The sequence below is a fragment of the Oncorhynchus mykiss genome, chromosome 16 (genome assembly GCF_057628025.1).
Source record: "Oncorhynchus mykiss isolate SJ-2025 chromosome 16, ASM5762802v1, whole genome shotgun sequence".
Classification (NCBI taxonomy): domain Eukaryota; kingdom Metazoa; phylum Chordata; class Actinopteri; order Salmoniformes; family Salmonidae; genus Oncorhynchus; species Oncorhynchus mykiss.
The window spans coordinates 47,229,616-47,243,740 of record NC_143037.1 but is presented as its reverse complement, the minus strand read 5'-3'; the positions used below and the strand labels follow the sequence as shown (position 1 = coordinate 47,243,740).

The 14,125-nt window shown below is 43.8% G+C and overlaps 1 long non-coding RNA gene across 1 annotated transcript; it reads left to right on the top strand.

Annotated features, from left to right (window-relative positions):
- Positions 1–1,931: 1,931 nt before the first annotated feature.
- Positions 1,932–5,125, top strand: LOC110492088 (uncharacterized). Its single transcript, XR_002468948.3, has 3 exons — positions 1,932–2,318; positions 3,957–3,996; positions 4,080–5,125. It is a non-coding gene; the product is annotated as an uncharacterized LOC110492088 (long non-coding RNA).
- Positions 5,126–14,125: the final 9,000 nt, after the last annotated feature.

The following is a 14,125-nucleotide window of genomic DNA, read 5'->3' as shown; positions in this document are numbered from 1 at the left end:
TATGTAGTTCTGTCTTTGAGCTGTTGTTTATTAATGTTCTGTATTATGTAATGTTTCGTGTTTTGTTTCATGTTTTGTGTGGAGTAGCTGCTGTTATTGCAACAGCTAATGGGGATCCTAATAAAATACCAAACACCAAAATAGTGGCTGTTGGTTTTATTAGTAACACAGAGAGAGATTTTACACAAGGAGCCCTCTCTCCACATACCACTGGAGGCCACGGTGAGGGGCGGGATAACTGGACAAACAGTTTTCACGAGTTCGGTTTCGGAAAGGGTAGTAGTTGGTATTCACTAACATTGGACCTTCTGATCTTTCTACCATTTTTCCCGCCTTCACATAGGAGACAGACTGAACTGCCCTGGTTTTGGCAACCTCCATCTCTTTCACCATATTTGGAAATCACAAGGATGTTGCCTCATGCTCTCCACCACAGTTACATCACTTTATTAATTTGCCACTCTCTTCTGTTAAACAGTCTCCATCATGGTGACTTTCCCCGACACATCCCACATCTCGGCTCCTGTCTGTAGACACTTTCTACATGTCCAAACATTTGACATCGCTTACACTGCAAAGTCCTGGATACGAAGGATCTGAAAGGATAGTACACGTATCCCAGCTGCAGTAGGGTTGGTAGGGACTCAAAAAACACAAGGACAGACAAACTCTTCTCCTTCTTTCCATTTAAACACACCATTCATCCAGTGTACATCGACCACTGCAGGAATTCCGTTTAGTAATACAATGTCAACTTCTTCGAAGCTCAAAACAATGGCTCTTTAAATAGGTGCCCTGCGCCGTAGCTCAAAGCACAACACCTCATAATCTCCAAGTCGAGTGCGTTCCAAACACCCCATCCCCCCCCCCACGAACGTCAGAAACAAGCCCACTTCTCGTAATTTTCACCGATTTTCCTTTACCCAACGCTTTCTCCGCCACTGTGGATGTTTCCACTGGGTTCACAAAGTGGGGCGTACATAATCCCAGAAAACGTACCCCTTCCAGATACGATGGGGAATTATAAACAGAAGCCATTTTCTTTCTCAGATAAGATGACAATGAGCTATGTAGCATAACTATCTTTGTGCAATGTTTGTTGTACACTGTCCCTGTCAAGTTAAAATACATGTAATTGGATTGTTTGCATTAGACATCACATCCAAGTGACGAGTGTTGGGTTGCATAAGTGATACAAACATATGTTTCACACAACGCAGAAGTCCTCTGATGTGAATGGAAATCTATGAGGAAGCTCCCTGTTGAAGCACATCTGTTGTGAGGAACAAGAAATCATCTGGAAAACGTTGTCTCTTTCTCTCCACTGTGATTCAATGTTACACTCAACCAAGTTGATTTCCTTTGGCCCTTTAGTCAAACACTGGTCCATGATACACTGTCTGAGGTGCCACACATTCATTTATCTCCACATTTCATTTCTGCTTAATTGTTGTAATGTAGCCTAATATTGACATGAATTTTTATGAAGTATTTTCTTAGACAATAACTTCACCACGTCAATCAAGTAAAACTGTGAAAGACTGCGTCAGTGCATTAGTATAGGCCAAAAGCCACGAAAGATATGGCAACACGGTGAGAGAGAACAGCACTGTTCACTGTTCCACAAGCAATAGAATGTCCTTCAAACCAGGATTTCTATCCTTTGGAGAGTACGCCCCCTTCTGTACTAATGGTCGTTCTACCTTTTCGTAAGGGTTTCAATAGGTTATTATTGAAAGGGAAAACTGAAAGAAACGAGTTAATTTCATTAGCATAATGGCACATTGTAATTATTATTTAATCAGAGATGTAGTTTATGGACAGGTAGAACTATTGTTTTATTGGGCAGTAGGCCTAGGCCTATGATAGGCTACTACTCTAATTGCGCTTCACCATCATCGTACAAATAAATCAAAAACACCGTGTTCAGTACAGACTGGTAAAATGGCTACATTTTAAAGTGTGACAGTTCCAAACGTATTTAAACATGCGTCAAAAGCATGTGATTCCAGACGACGCGCCATTACGTTTTTGTACAGCAGCCAATCCAAAAGCAGGGGTGTGTGAGAGGGCGTGGTTTGAATGAGGCGCTCTGGAAAATTCGGTGGATTAACTGGTTTTAAAAGGAAACGTCTTGAAATAAAGGATCCAGGGACCAATGCCAGGATCATGTGTTGTTGTCCAGAATGTATACAGGACTTGCTATAGGTGCGACATAGGTGAGTCCTTTCTGGCCAAGAGGGATGAAGCATGGATCATCATCACACACCACCATGGCTGCAGCCTACTGTCATTGTCAACGTCCCAGGTTATCACAGGTGACATTTTTTAAAATTTTACATGTAGATAATCAGGAAATAATTGCTCACATTTGTATTGCGTAACTCTTCTATAGTCTTCAAGCAGTTCCTGTTTCTAATATTTTATTCATGTTCATAGACGAGTCAGTCTTGACGTGTAGGCTATGGGGTTATGAAACAGTTGTTACGAAATATTTTTACAGTATGAATAAGCTACTGCGTACAAATGTATGATCGCATAGTAAAAATTTGCGTTTTTACAAGGGACTAGTTCAATAAACTAATTGAAGACAGGATGGTGGGGAGGGTACCGTAACAGTAAAAAAAAAAAAGGATGCTGCGAGAGAAGGGATAAGGGCTTGGCGCCTTGGAGAATGTTGCGTAGTTTTATTTACCTGCATGTCCGTATTTCTTTGAGCATCTTATGATGCTGCTTCTCAATGCTGAGTGGCTTAGCAAGTTGCGTTATATTTTGGATTGAGGTCAATTTACACCGTTTATATTATAAGGAATGTATACTATATAAAGAGATCTGCAGAACTTCAGAACAGATGTAGATATTAATAATGTCATCCAGTAAATGGCCTAAAATACGTCATTCTGTTTTCTTTGACTCTGCTAATGTTTACCAAAGTAGGCCTTTTGATAAATGACATGTTCATTGAAAGTACGTGAGATGCGCACTTATTATTTCTGATGTAAACAACAACACAAACATTACTCTTCTTGGACGATGGGTGTCGCTGTTCTGCAGCCTAGATGAACATACATAATCATTATTTTTTCAATACTGAACGTGGACAATGAACGGTATCGACTCATCATCAATGTATCTGATTTTTTTCGCTTGACTAGTGAAACATTTACAGCAATATTTCAATTGGAGTTCAATAAAATCAGTGATATTCCTTTTCCCCCCAGAGCAGGGTTTCCCAAACATGGTCCTGGGGCCTTCCAGGGGTGCATGTTTTGGTTTTTGCACAGCTGATTCAAATGATCAAAGCTTGATGATGAGTTGATTATTTGAATCAGCTGTGTAGGGCTAGGGCAAAATCCAAAATGCAGGCCTCAGGGCTGAGTTTGGGAAACCCTGGTCCAGAGGTCAGGTTTATGAGGCTGGCTGGCACATCCATCTGCTGTGTGTGCGGGTGTGTGTGCGCACGCTCACATGTGTGGGAAATAATGACGACGGCTCTCGTGACAGCAAGGCCTCAAACCCTCAAGAGTAAAAAGTGACGTCAGTGGATGCCAGCCCACGCAATGTTGATCTTATTATCTCCGCTATACAGAGATCTCTTTTTAATGGTGTGCAGATGTGGGCGGATTAAATCAATTACCTTTATTAAAGTCAGGATCTGAGTCAGGGTTCAATGGATTAAAATAACGGCTGTGATGATCATGCTGTCAAAACACTGATATGGATACAAAGGGGGTCGAAAAGGTAACAAGCGAAGCACCAAGTATCATCGCTATGTAGGCATGGGCAAGATCATCAATCTACTCCTGTTATTATCGGATGCATGGGGAGCGTGTGTTTACTGTGCAAGAATGTACACGTGTATAGAGCTGCATAGGCCATATCCTGATATGAAGTGTTGAATACAGTTTCATTGCGTACATATTCATCCACCTACCATTACATTTCTTATCTTTCAGTAGACCAAAGGTGACACGGCGTGGGCAGTCCAAATGATAGGTAAGTGTACACACAACATGATAATAATAAATACCAGTTTTCTGAGTGTGCCAACTGCTGAGCCATATGATGTTATATTTCAGGGATGGATGGCGAAGGCTGTTTCCCATACAGCAACTACAACAGCAGCCATCCAGACCAGGGCACGTACCTTCCCTGAGAGGGAGATTAGGGTTTAGGAAGTGGAGCAGGCCTTTGAGATGACATGGCTAAAATGAACCCCGTGCCTAGTGAATGCGTGGTATAAATAGCTGACGGGAAGATCTCCAGGTTGCATGCATCATTAGTGACTGCACATCACTATAAACACTGTCAACAAACATTGCCCGGCCATTGTAAACATGACACAGATTGGGATTTTTCTTGATATGATGACTAGTAGTGGTGTACAAGTCAACTATGTCATGCTTACTGGGCTTTCGATGTACACAAAGATTTACAGTAAAGGCAACAATATGAAGCATATTTGATAGGATTGGTCTTATTGATATTTTTGAAACAGTATTTATGTCTACTGAAGTGTTGATCTTGGTATAGTATCTTGTAGCACATGTATCAGGGGCGGATCCTGGCTTTAACCCAGTCCACTGGTAAACCCTCACACCATGAGCCTACTGCTTCTGTTCCACATGTCTTATGTTGTGCTGGGTTGTTTAGTCTGGGGATCTACTGACTGAGAGGAGACCAGATCGCCACCTCTCTTGTCAATACTCCTGCATGTACCATGTCTCCTCAGAGAACACACGCTTTAATCAGACAAATCCCTTACATCTCCTTGCTGCTGGCAGAGAGAGAAGCAGTGCGGAGATAAACGCTGATTATTTTACCGATAGACTCTTTCCCTTCCCACCATGGTAAGATGAACCCAAGGAGTGAATGCTGAAGTGAACGCTCTCCCTCTCTTTCTCTCTATCTGAACCTGAAATGGGTCAATGCAGCATACTGTCCTTACAATATGTAATTGACTGTATCGTTAAACTGTTCCTTAAGCTGTTCCTTGACATCCATTTTATTATCACGTTATTACGGTATCGTCTTCATCCAAGTCAAAAAAGTTGCCTATTCAATGCTCAGTCCAGTTGTGTCGGATGGGGTCAAACGGGAAAGAAATAAAGTTACTTTACACTTAGTGGTCTCTAAAACAAACGCTTCCTTTACAGCCCAGATAACAAAAGTTAGTTTCTAGTCCGCGAGAGCTGTAGACAGACATGTTGTGGTAAGCCTTGTGGTGCGTAGCTAAACCTAACGACGGTTCTCCAGCCCTGCCTATGTCTGCTGGTTAGGGCTTCTCATTGTAATTCTCCAGCCATAGCAAACACCAGACACTTCCCACAATAACAGAAAGTGCGATCGTCACCACAGGCGAAATTGGACAATGATTACAGGACTTTCTTTAAAACGGTACACGTTGAACATCACATTTCCCAGGTCCTCGGTCGTCTTCTGCTGCACCAATTGTTCCCGTGATGGCATTAGGTCTGTTTTTGAATATTGATGTTGTAATATCTTGGATGGTTCCTTGTCCCCCCCACTCCTATAAACGAGATGCTCCTGTATTTAAGAGGCTTTATGTACCTCTCTGTTTTTTTGTTTTTTTTAGCTTGATGTGCCTTTAAAACAAGTGGCTAGTCAGGTGACGAAGGAGAGGAGGCTCGTCTCTGTCAGCTTAGCTCTCAGCTGAGAGAGAGAGAGAGAGACCCAAATTGAAAGGGGACACGGGGGAAAATGGGGACACAGGACACAGGATCCGTTACAGTCAGAGAGAAATGGGTGGATAGAGTGGTAGGTGGCAACAAGGTCTCTTTAACTGCAGCCCCAGCTAGCTGTGCTCAGCTGTCTGCTTGGCAGCCAGCAGTGTGCTGCTGGGTCGAGTTCTTCAAGAAGCTGCTGCCTGCGTTGGTGCCTGTAGCCACAATAGTAGCAGCCGAGAAAGCCCTGAAAATGAGTGCTGCGTCACACCGATCGAGGAAGAGAAATAGAGAGTGATCGTAAACCGGTGTGGCGTGCTGTTTGTGTGTGTGTGGTCTGATCTGTTGGCGCATATCCGTGTCCGTGCAAAACTAGCTGTCGGGAAGAGCAATTCTGCTGTTGCAACAAGATGAAAATAGAGTGTGCGTGTGTGTCTGAGGGAGGCAGGGAGAGAGGGCTGAAGAGAGGGGGGAAGAGAGGGAGGGACTGAGGGGGGGGAGAGTCAGAGAGGGAGAGATTTTGGATTAGTTGCTACGTCACTTTTTCACGTCGAGGGGGGAAACAGAAGCTAAGATAATAGAAGCCCGCAGTCATCCAGTTTTCTACCTGAGAGTTGGACGCAATGGTTACGGCGAGAACCCCTGCCTCCTCAGCCTCATCCGTAGTGCTTGGTACCAGCTTCTCCCTCAGCCACTACATCTGTGTAGTAGTTAGGCAGGGATCGTCAGAGAAGACTTCCAACATGGATGCTGAAGATGTGACAGTTAGTTTGTGTGGGTGTTTGGTGTTTTGATGGCATTGTGAGGTCGGAGTAGGGGGTGGGAAGGGGTGAGGCGCAGGGGTTATCGAAAGAACGTTCTGGAAGGTTCGTAATGTCAAGACGACGCACGTTGGGGAGCATGTTCAGAGAATTATCGAGGTAATCGAATATTGCTATTATATGATTACATATATACCAATACATGATTACATAAATTATTACGTAGATATAGATATGTGTGATGTGTTGTCTGCCCTTATACAAAACCACATAGTAACCGGTATGGAGCTAATCTGCAGTCATTTTCTTTCATAGTACCTCCTATAAGGTGCGAACCAGGCGATACAGTTTGTTTGTATTGCTATTCAGCATATTTGTGTGTTTTTACCTTCAACTTGTTGTGAATAACTCTTCATAGGGTCGAAGGCAGGAAGGAGGATGCGTGAACCGGGATCGAGTAAATCCGGAATCAAGTAAACCTGGGCTTATTTTGTTATTAGGGAATCCAACAGGATACCTATTTGGAGCCTTTATTTTGTGGCAGACCAGTATTTTCTTGTGATTTGTTTTCAGTCTCTATGGCCACTGGCTGGGATTTAGTGGAAACCCTCCCTGAGGCATTTGTTTCTGCGTAGTTAGTGGAGACCAAAACAGAGGTGGTGACGCAGTCCTCCACTGAGCTGTACCTCTATGACAGCATGGCTGGACTTGTGTTTTTCTCTCCCCCATGTAGCTCTCCCTCTTGTTCTTTCTCTCTCTCTCTCTCTCTCTCCCTCTTGTTCTCTCTATCTCTGGGAGGGAGGGAGGGAGGGAGGGAGGGAGGGAGGGAGGGAGAGCAGCAAATAGGGTCTAAATGTCATGGCTCGAGTTCAGAGAGAGAGAGAGAAAGAGAGGGAGAGAAAGAGGGAGGGAGACGGAGACAGTGAGAAGGAGAAATGTTTTACCTTGCTCTCTTGGTAACTCTGCACTGGCAGTTCTCCAGTTCACATTGACTAGACTTCCTGAAGCTGCTGCATCACAGGCCCCAGTGCCAGAGCTGGCCTCCCATCGGGTGGGAGGAGCTCTCTAGACACTGCTGGTAGCACAATGCTATTGGACGGGCACAAGGGAGCAGGTGGAGGACAGCTTCTGATTGATGGAGAAGTAGTGTTATTGTGTATGGAGTTTTCTTTCTTTTTTTTAAAAGATGTTGTATAAGTTCTATAGGGGTTCTAATGAAATGTGTACAGTTACAGTATATGGTTTTGTTTTTACATTATTGTTTCTTTTCGACGGCACATGTGGCTGTATGTGCTCTATATTAGAATATATCATATTATTGTTTGTTCTATTCTGAAAGGAGTGGAAACATTATGTGCACTGTAGGTACACACATGAGTGTGTATCTGTTTGCTAGTTTCCAGTAATGTCTTCTGTAATCTGTTTCACAGTCTGATTGGTTTGTGTTCTGTGTTGCTGACATTGATCAGCTCCTGTCTGTTTCCTGTGACACTGGGGGCCAACCACAGTCCACTTCCTGCTCTGTCCAGCTTCCCCTTCCCTTCCCAGATGAGCCAGCTTCTCAGTCTCTTAATAGTGTTTGGTATGGTTGCTGTAGTACGGTTACGGTCCCTGAGACCGAGGGTTCTATGAGCTGGCATTCTGTGATGTCACAAACCTGCCACATTGGCCATTTCTAAATTGATGGAAGAACAACTGTTTGCCAAGGGTCTGCATTGCAGCTGCTGCTGCTGCAGTTGGCACCACTCTTTCGCTCTCAGGAACACTCAAGCGTGCACACACACTCGGTTTTTACGAAACGAAGGCAATACACACGCTCAAACACACACACGGAGTCTATCTTACGCAGACGGCCCTCATCTCGGAAGTTGAGGGTGCTACATCCCGGTGGCACCCCATGGGGAATCATTTCTGATGAATGAGGATGCAACAGGAGAGGGTTAGCCTGCCAGTGTGGGATGGGGGCACACACAGAAAGTAATTAGAAGGGCACAGGGAGGACACCCATACTTGTGTGTGTCCCCAGCACACGCTTGTGTGTGTGTGTGTGTGTGTGTGTGTGTGTGTGTGTGTGTGTGTGTGTGTGTGTGTGTGTGTGTGTGTGTGTGTGTGTGTGTGCGTGCGTGCGTGCATGCGTGGCACTTTCTTTTCACATTAATAGGTAACGTGATGCCCCCCCCCCCCCAAAAAAAAAGTAAATCTAGGCAGGCCAGTGCTGTCTGTGTTGTTTTGGAATGCACATGGAAAGGCTCCTGTCCCTTTAACTATTTTATGAACATTACACAACAGGTCCAGGGAACACAGGCAACAAACAACCCAAAAAAGAAATCTGCCTGCCAGGGTAGGGTTGAGCCAGGGAGGAACCAGACACCCTGACCTGTCACGGTGGCCAATGAAAATAAACACTGAGTTCCCTTGACTCACTTGACTCTCCAGTCTGTCTATAGGTCAGGTTGATAAGAGCTCTAGGGTGCCAGGGTCTTTGCTCTTCCTCTCATTGTGGAAATCAAAGTAAATATGCATATTTGAAATAGAAAGAAAAAAACAGGTAGGGAATATTTTGGCAGGAGCCTTACATCCCTGACCCTCTTTTAATCAGATAAAGTACAAGGAGTGTTTGTGGGCATTGTCGAAGAGAGGGAAAATAAAAACAGATTAAGATGGGGGGCAGGACGGAGGAGGGATGATGGAGCTGAGAGAATAGAACAGAGAGAGTTAGACGTTGAATTACATAGAGGGTTGAAGGGGATTTTGGGAGAGAGGTTAGGCAGTTTTGTATTTCGCCGAGCTAATCATTTGGCACCACTGTAAGTCAGTGAGTTGGCCACTGCCTAATACCACGCCCTTACATTGTGCCTGCGTCATGGTTCTCTCCCTGACCGAATCTACCTGAACACTTCCCCAGTGTTCTCCATAATGGCAGTAGTAGAGAGCTGTGAGTGTGAATACCACACCACTGTGAGGAAAGGCGAGGGGACCGAAGTCAAACGTCCAGCCAGCATCTGTCTCTGTCTTCAGGTAAAACTGTAGATTTAAAAAATATATAAATATGTTGACTTGGCATGTGTTGTGGAGTGTTGCTCCGCTCCAAGCATGACTGCATTTGTTTGGATCAAGTTTCAGGTTTGCTAGGAGGGAGTATGTGTGGTGTTCTCGCAATGGTTTTACATGTCTCTCTCTTTCTATCTGTTAGTGATGGGAGAAAAAAATCGACACAGTTTCATATCGGAATATTGTTTTTGACCGTACTGTATTCCGTATCGTTTTGACAATATCGCAATATTATTTGTGCGCTAGTTGGCTGTACCTGCACTCCAGTATTTTTCCTTCTTCACTTGTTCTCCATCTTCTTTTTAAACAGGAGCAAATTCTTTATCAGCACTTTTATTTCCATGATCAACAAATGTGTTTTCTCGTGTCTCTCTCTTGTCCCTCTGCAGCAGACATATGGTGAGCAATATGAGCAATGTTTGGAACATCAAATCACAATAAAATTACAGTATCGAATCGCAATACGTATAGAATTAGTAGGTGTGCCCAAACCTTTGACTGGTACTATATATAGTATATATATAGACTGCTCAAAAAAATAAAGGGAACACTAAAATAACACATTCTAGATCTGAATGAAATATTATTATGAAATACTTTTTTCTTTACATAGTTGAATGTGCTAACAACAAAATCACACAAAAATTATCAATGGAAATCCAATTTATCAACCCATGGAGGTCTGGATTTGGAGTCACACTCAAAATTAAGGTGGAAAACCGCACTACAGGCTGATCCAACTTTGATGTAATGTCCTTAAAACATGTCAAAATGAGGGTCAGTAGTGTGTGTGGCCTCCACGTGCCTGTATGACCTCCCTACAACGCCTGGGCATGCTCCTGATGAGGTGGCGGATGGTCTCCTGAGGGATCGCCTCCCAGACCTGGACTAAAGCATCCGCCAACTCCTGGACAGTCTGTGGTGCAATGTGGCGTTGGTGGATGGAGCGAGACATGATGTCCCAGATGTGCTCAATTGGATTCAGGTCTGGGGAACGGGCGGGCCAGTCCATAGCATCAATGCCTTCCTCTTGCAGGAACTGCTGACACACTCCAGCCACATGAGGTCTAGCATTGTCTTGCATTAGGAGGAACCCAGGGCCAACCGCACCAGCATAGGGTCTCACAAGGGGTCTGAGGATCTCATCTCGGTACCTAATGGCAGTCAGGCTACCTCCAAAGAAATGCCACCCCACACCATGACTGACCCACCGCCAAACCGGTCATGCTGGAGGATGTTGCAGGCAGCAGAACGTTCTCCACGGCGTCTCCAGACTCGGTCACGTCTGTCACGTGCTCAGTGTGAACCTGCTTTCATCTGTGAAGAGCACAGGGCGCCAGTGGCGAATTTGCCAATCTTGGTGTTCTCTGGCAAATGCCAAACGTCCTGCACGGTGTTGGGCTGTAAGCACAACCCCCATCTGTGGACATCGGGCCCTCATACCACCCTCATGGAGTCTGTTTCTGGCCGTTTGAGCAGACACATGCACATTTGTGGCCTGCTGGAGGTCATTTTGCAGGGCTCTGGCAGTGCTCCTCCTTGCACAAAGGCGGAGGTAGCGGTCCTGCTGCTGGGTTGTTGCCCTCCTACGGCCTCCTCCACGTCTCCTGATGTACTGGCCTGTCTCCTGGTAGTGCCTCCATGCTCTGGACACTACGCTGACAGACACAGCAAACCTTCTTGCCACAGCTCGCATTGATGTGCCATCCTGGATGAGCTGCACTACCTGAGCCACTTGTGTGGGTTGTAGACTCCGTCTCATGCTACCACTAGAGTGAAAGCACTGCCAGCATTCAAAAGTGACCAAAACATCAGCCAGGAAGCATAGGAACTGAGAAGTGGTCTGTGGTTACCACCTGCAGAACCACTCCTTTATTGGGGGTGTCTTGCTAATTGCCTATAATTTCCACCTGTTGTCTATTCCATTTGCACAACAGCATGTGAAATGTATTGTCAATCAGTGTTGCTTCCTAAGTGGACAGTTTGATTTCACAGAAATGTGATTGACTTGGAGTTACATTGTGTTGTTTAAGTGTTCCCTTTATTTTTTTGAGCAGTGTATATTATACAGTGTTTTTCTTTATTTTGACTGTTTTCTACATTGTAGAATAATAGTGAAGACATCCAAACTATGAAATAACACATATGGGATCATGTAGCAACCAAAAAAGTGTTAAACCAATCAAAATACATTTTATATTTGAGATTCTTCAAAGTAGCCACCCTTTGCCTTGATGTCTTCTTTGCACACTCTCTCAACATTCTTCACCTGGAATTTGGCATTATCTCAACCAGCTTCACCTGGAATGCTTTTCCGACAGTCTTGAAGGAGTTCCCACATATGCTGAACACTGCTTTTCCTTCCCAAACCATCTCATTTAATTGAGGTCAGGTGATTGTGGAGGCCAGGTCATCTGATGCAGCGCTCCATCACTCTCCTTGGTCAAATAACCCTTACACAACCTGGAGGTGTGTTGGGTCATTGTCCTGTTGAAAAACAAATGATAGTCCCACTAAGCGCAAACCAGATGGGATGGCATATCGCTGCAGAATGCTGTGGTGGCCATGCTGGTTAAGTGTGCCTTGAATTCTAAATAAATCACAGTGTCACCAGCAAAGCACCCCCACAGCATCACACCTCCTCCTCCATGCTTCACGGTGGGAACCACACATGCGGAGATCATTTGTTCACCTACTTTGCGTCTCACAAAGACACAGCGGTTGGTACCAAAAATCGCAAATTTAGACTCATCAGACCAAAGAACAGATTTCCACCGGTCTAATGTCCATTGCTCGTGTTTCTTGGCCCAAGCAAGTCTCTTCTTCTTATTGGTGTCCTTTAGTAATGTTTTTTTGCAGCAATTTGACCATGAAGGCCTGATTCACGCAGTATCCTCTGAACAGTTGAGATGTGTCTGTTACTTGAAATCTGTGACGCCAAATAGGGCAATCTTCTGTATACCACCCCTACCTTTTCACAACAAAACTGATGGGCTCAAATGCATTAAGAAGGAAAGAAATTCCACAAATTAACTTTTAACAAGGCACACCTGTTAATTGAAATGCATTCCAGGTGACTACCTCATTAAGCTGGTTGAGAAAATGCCAAGAGTATGCAAAGCTGTCATCAAGGCAAAGGTTGGCTACTTTGAAGAACCTCACAAATGAAATGTATTGTGATTTGTTTTAACACTTTTTTGGTTATTTCATAGTTTTGATGTTTTCACTATTATTCTGCAATGTATAAAATACTCAAAGTAAAGAAAATCCCTGAAATTAGTAGGTGTGCAAACTTTTGACTGGCACTGTTTATATATATTATGGCCTAAAGTATGTGGACATGCCTTCAGCTTTTATCCCATCCCATTTCCAGTGGGTCAGAAGTTTACATACACTCAATTAGTATTTGGTAGAATTGCCTTTAAATTGTTTAACTTGGGTCAAACGTTTCGGGTAGCCTTCCACAAGCTTCCCACAATAATTTGGGTGAATTTTGGCCAATTTCTCCTGACAGAGCTGGTGTAACTGAGTCAGGTTTGTAGGCCTCCTTGCTCGCACACGCTTTTTCAGTTCTGCCCACAAATTTTCTATAGGATTGAGGTCAGGGCTTGACAATACCTTGACTTTGTTGTCCTTAAGCCAGTTTGCCTTCTTTCCTTCTTCATGATGTCATGTATTTTGGGAAGTGCACCAGTCCTTCCTGCAGCAAAGCACCACCACAACTTTCTGCCACCCCCGTGCTTCACAGTTGGGATGGTGTTCTTCGGCTTGCAAGCCTCCCCTATTTTTCCTCCATTATGGCCAAACAGTTCTATTTTTGTTTCATCAGACCAGAGGACATTTCTCCCAAAAGTACGATCTTTGTCCCCATATGCAGTTGCAAACCGTAGTCTGGCTTTTTTATGGCAGTTTTGAAGCAGTGGCTTCTTCCTTGCTGAGCGGCCTTTTAGGTTATTATTATTTTAGGCTCAAAGAGATTACAAATTGGAAGGACAGGTTGGAATTCACGGATATTTGGAGCATTCTAAAACCTGGATATCCAGCTATTCGTATATATTTTTTATGTTTTATTTTTTTATTTTCTATGGTACCAAAAGTGAAAGTATGGATTGAGGATCGAATGCGATTAGACCATTAGTTTATAGCCCTCCATGTAATTATAACAGACTTTCCACGAGGGTGGGGATATTGGAAATTCAACCAGGGTTTATTGACTGACACTACTTTCTTTACAAAAACTAGGGATTTCAGAACAGGCTTTTTTCTTGCACAAAATCTCACCAAAGAAGGATTTGAATGAGGAGGTAAAATACTGTATGTTCTCTGGTCAAGTTCCTCCAAGCTCACTTGACGATAAGTTTTGTGATATCCTTCTCCCAAAACATCATGTTAAACTATCTGTGACACAAAAAATGATTGTGAAGGCCTAATTACACATGGCAAACTATGGTTGGCGTTGATTCCTTTCCATTCCAATATAGATATGTCAAACTTTATGAACTACTGAAAGATCCATTACTATCATGTTTGAATTACTCATATAAATGGCAATCTGTCATACACACAAAAATACAGACTGCTCTTTCTTCTACTGAAGCACAAGCTAGGGGGCAATACAAAGACCCAGTC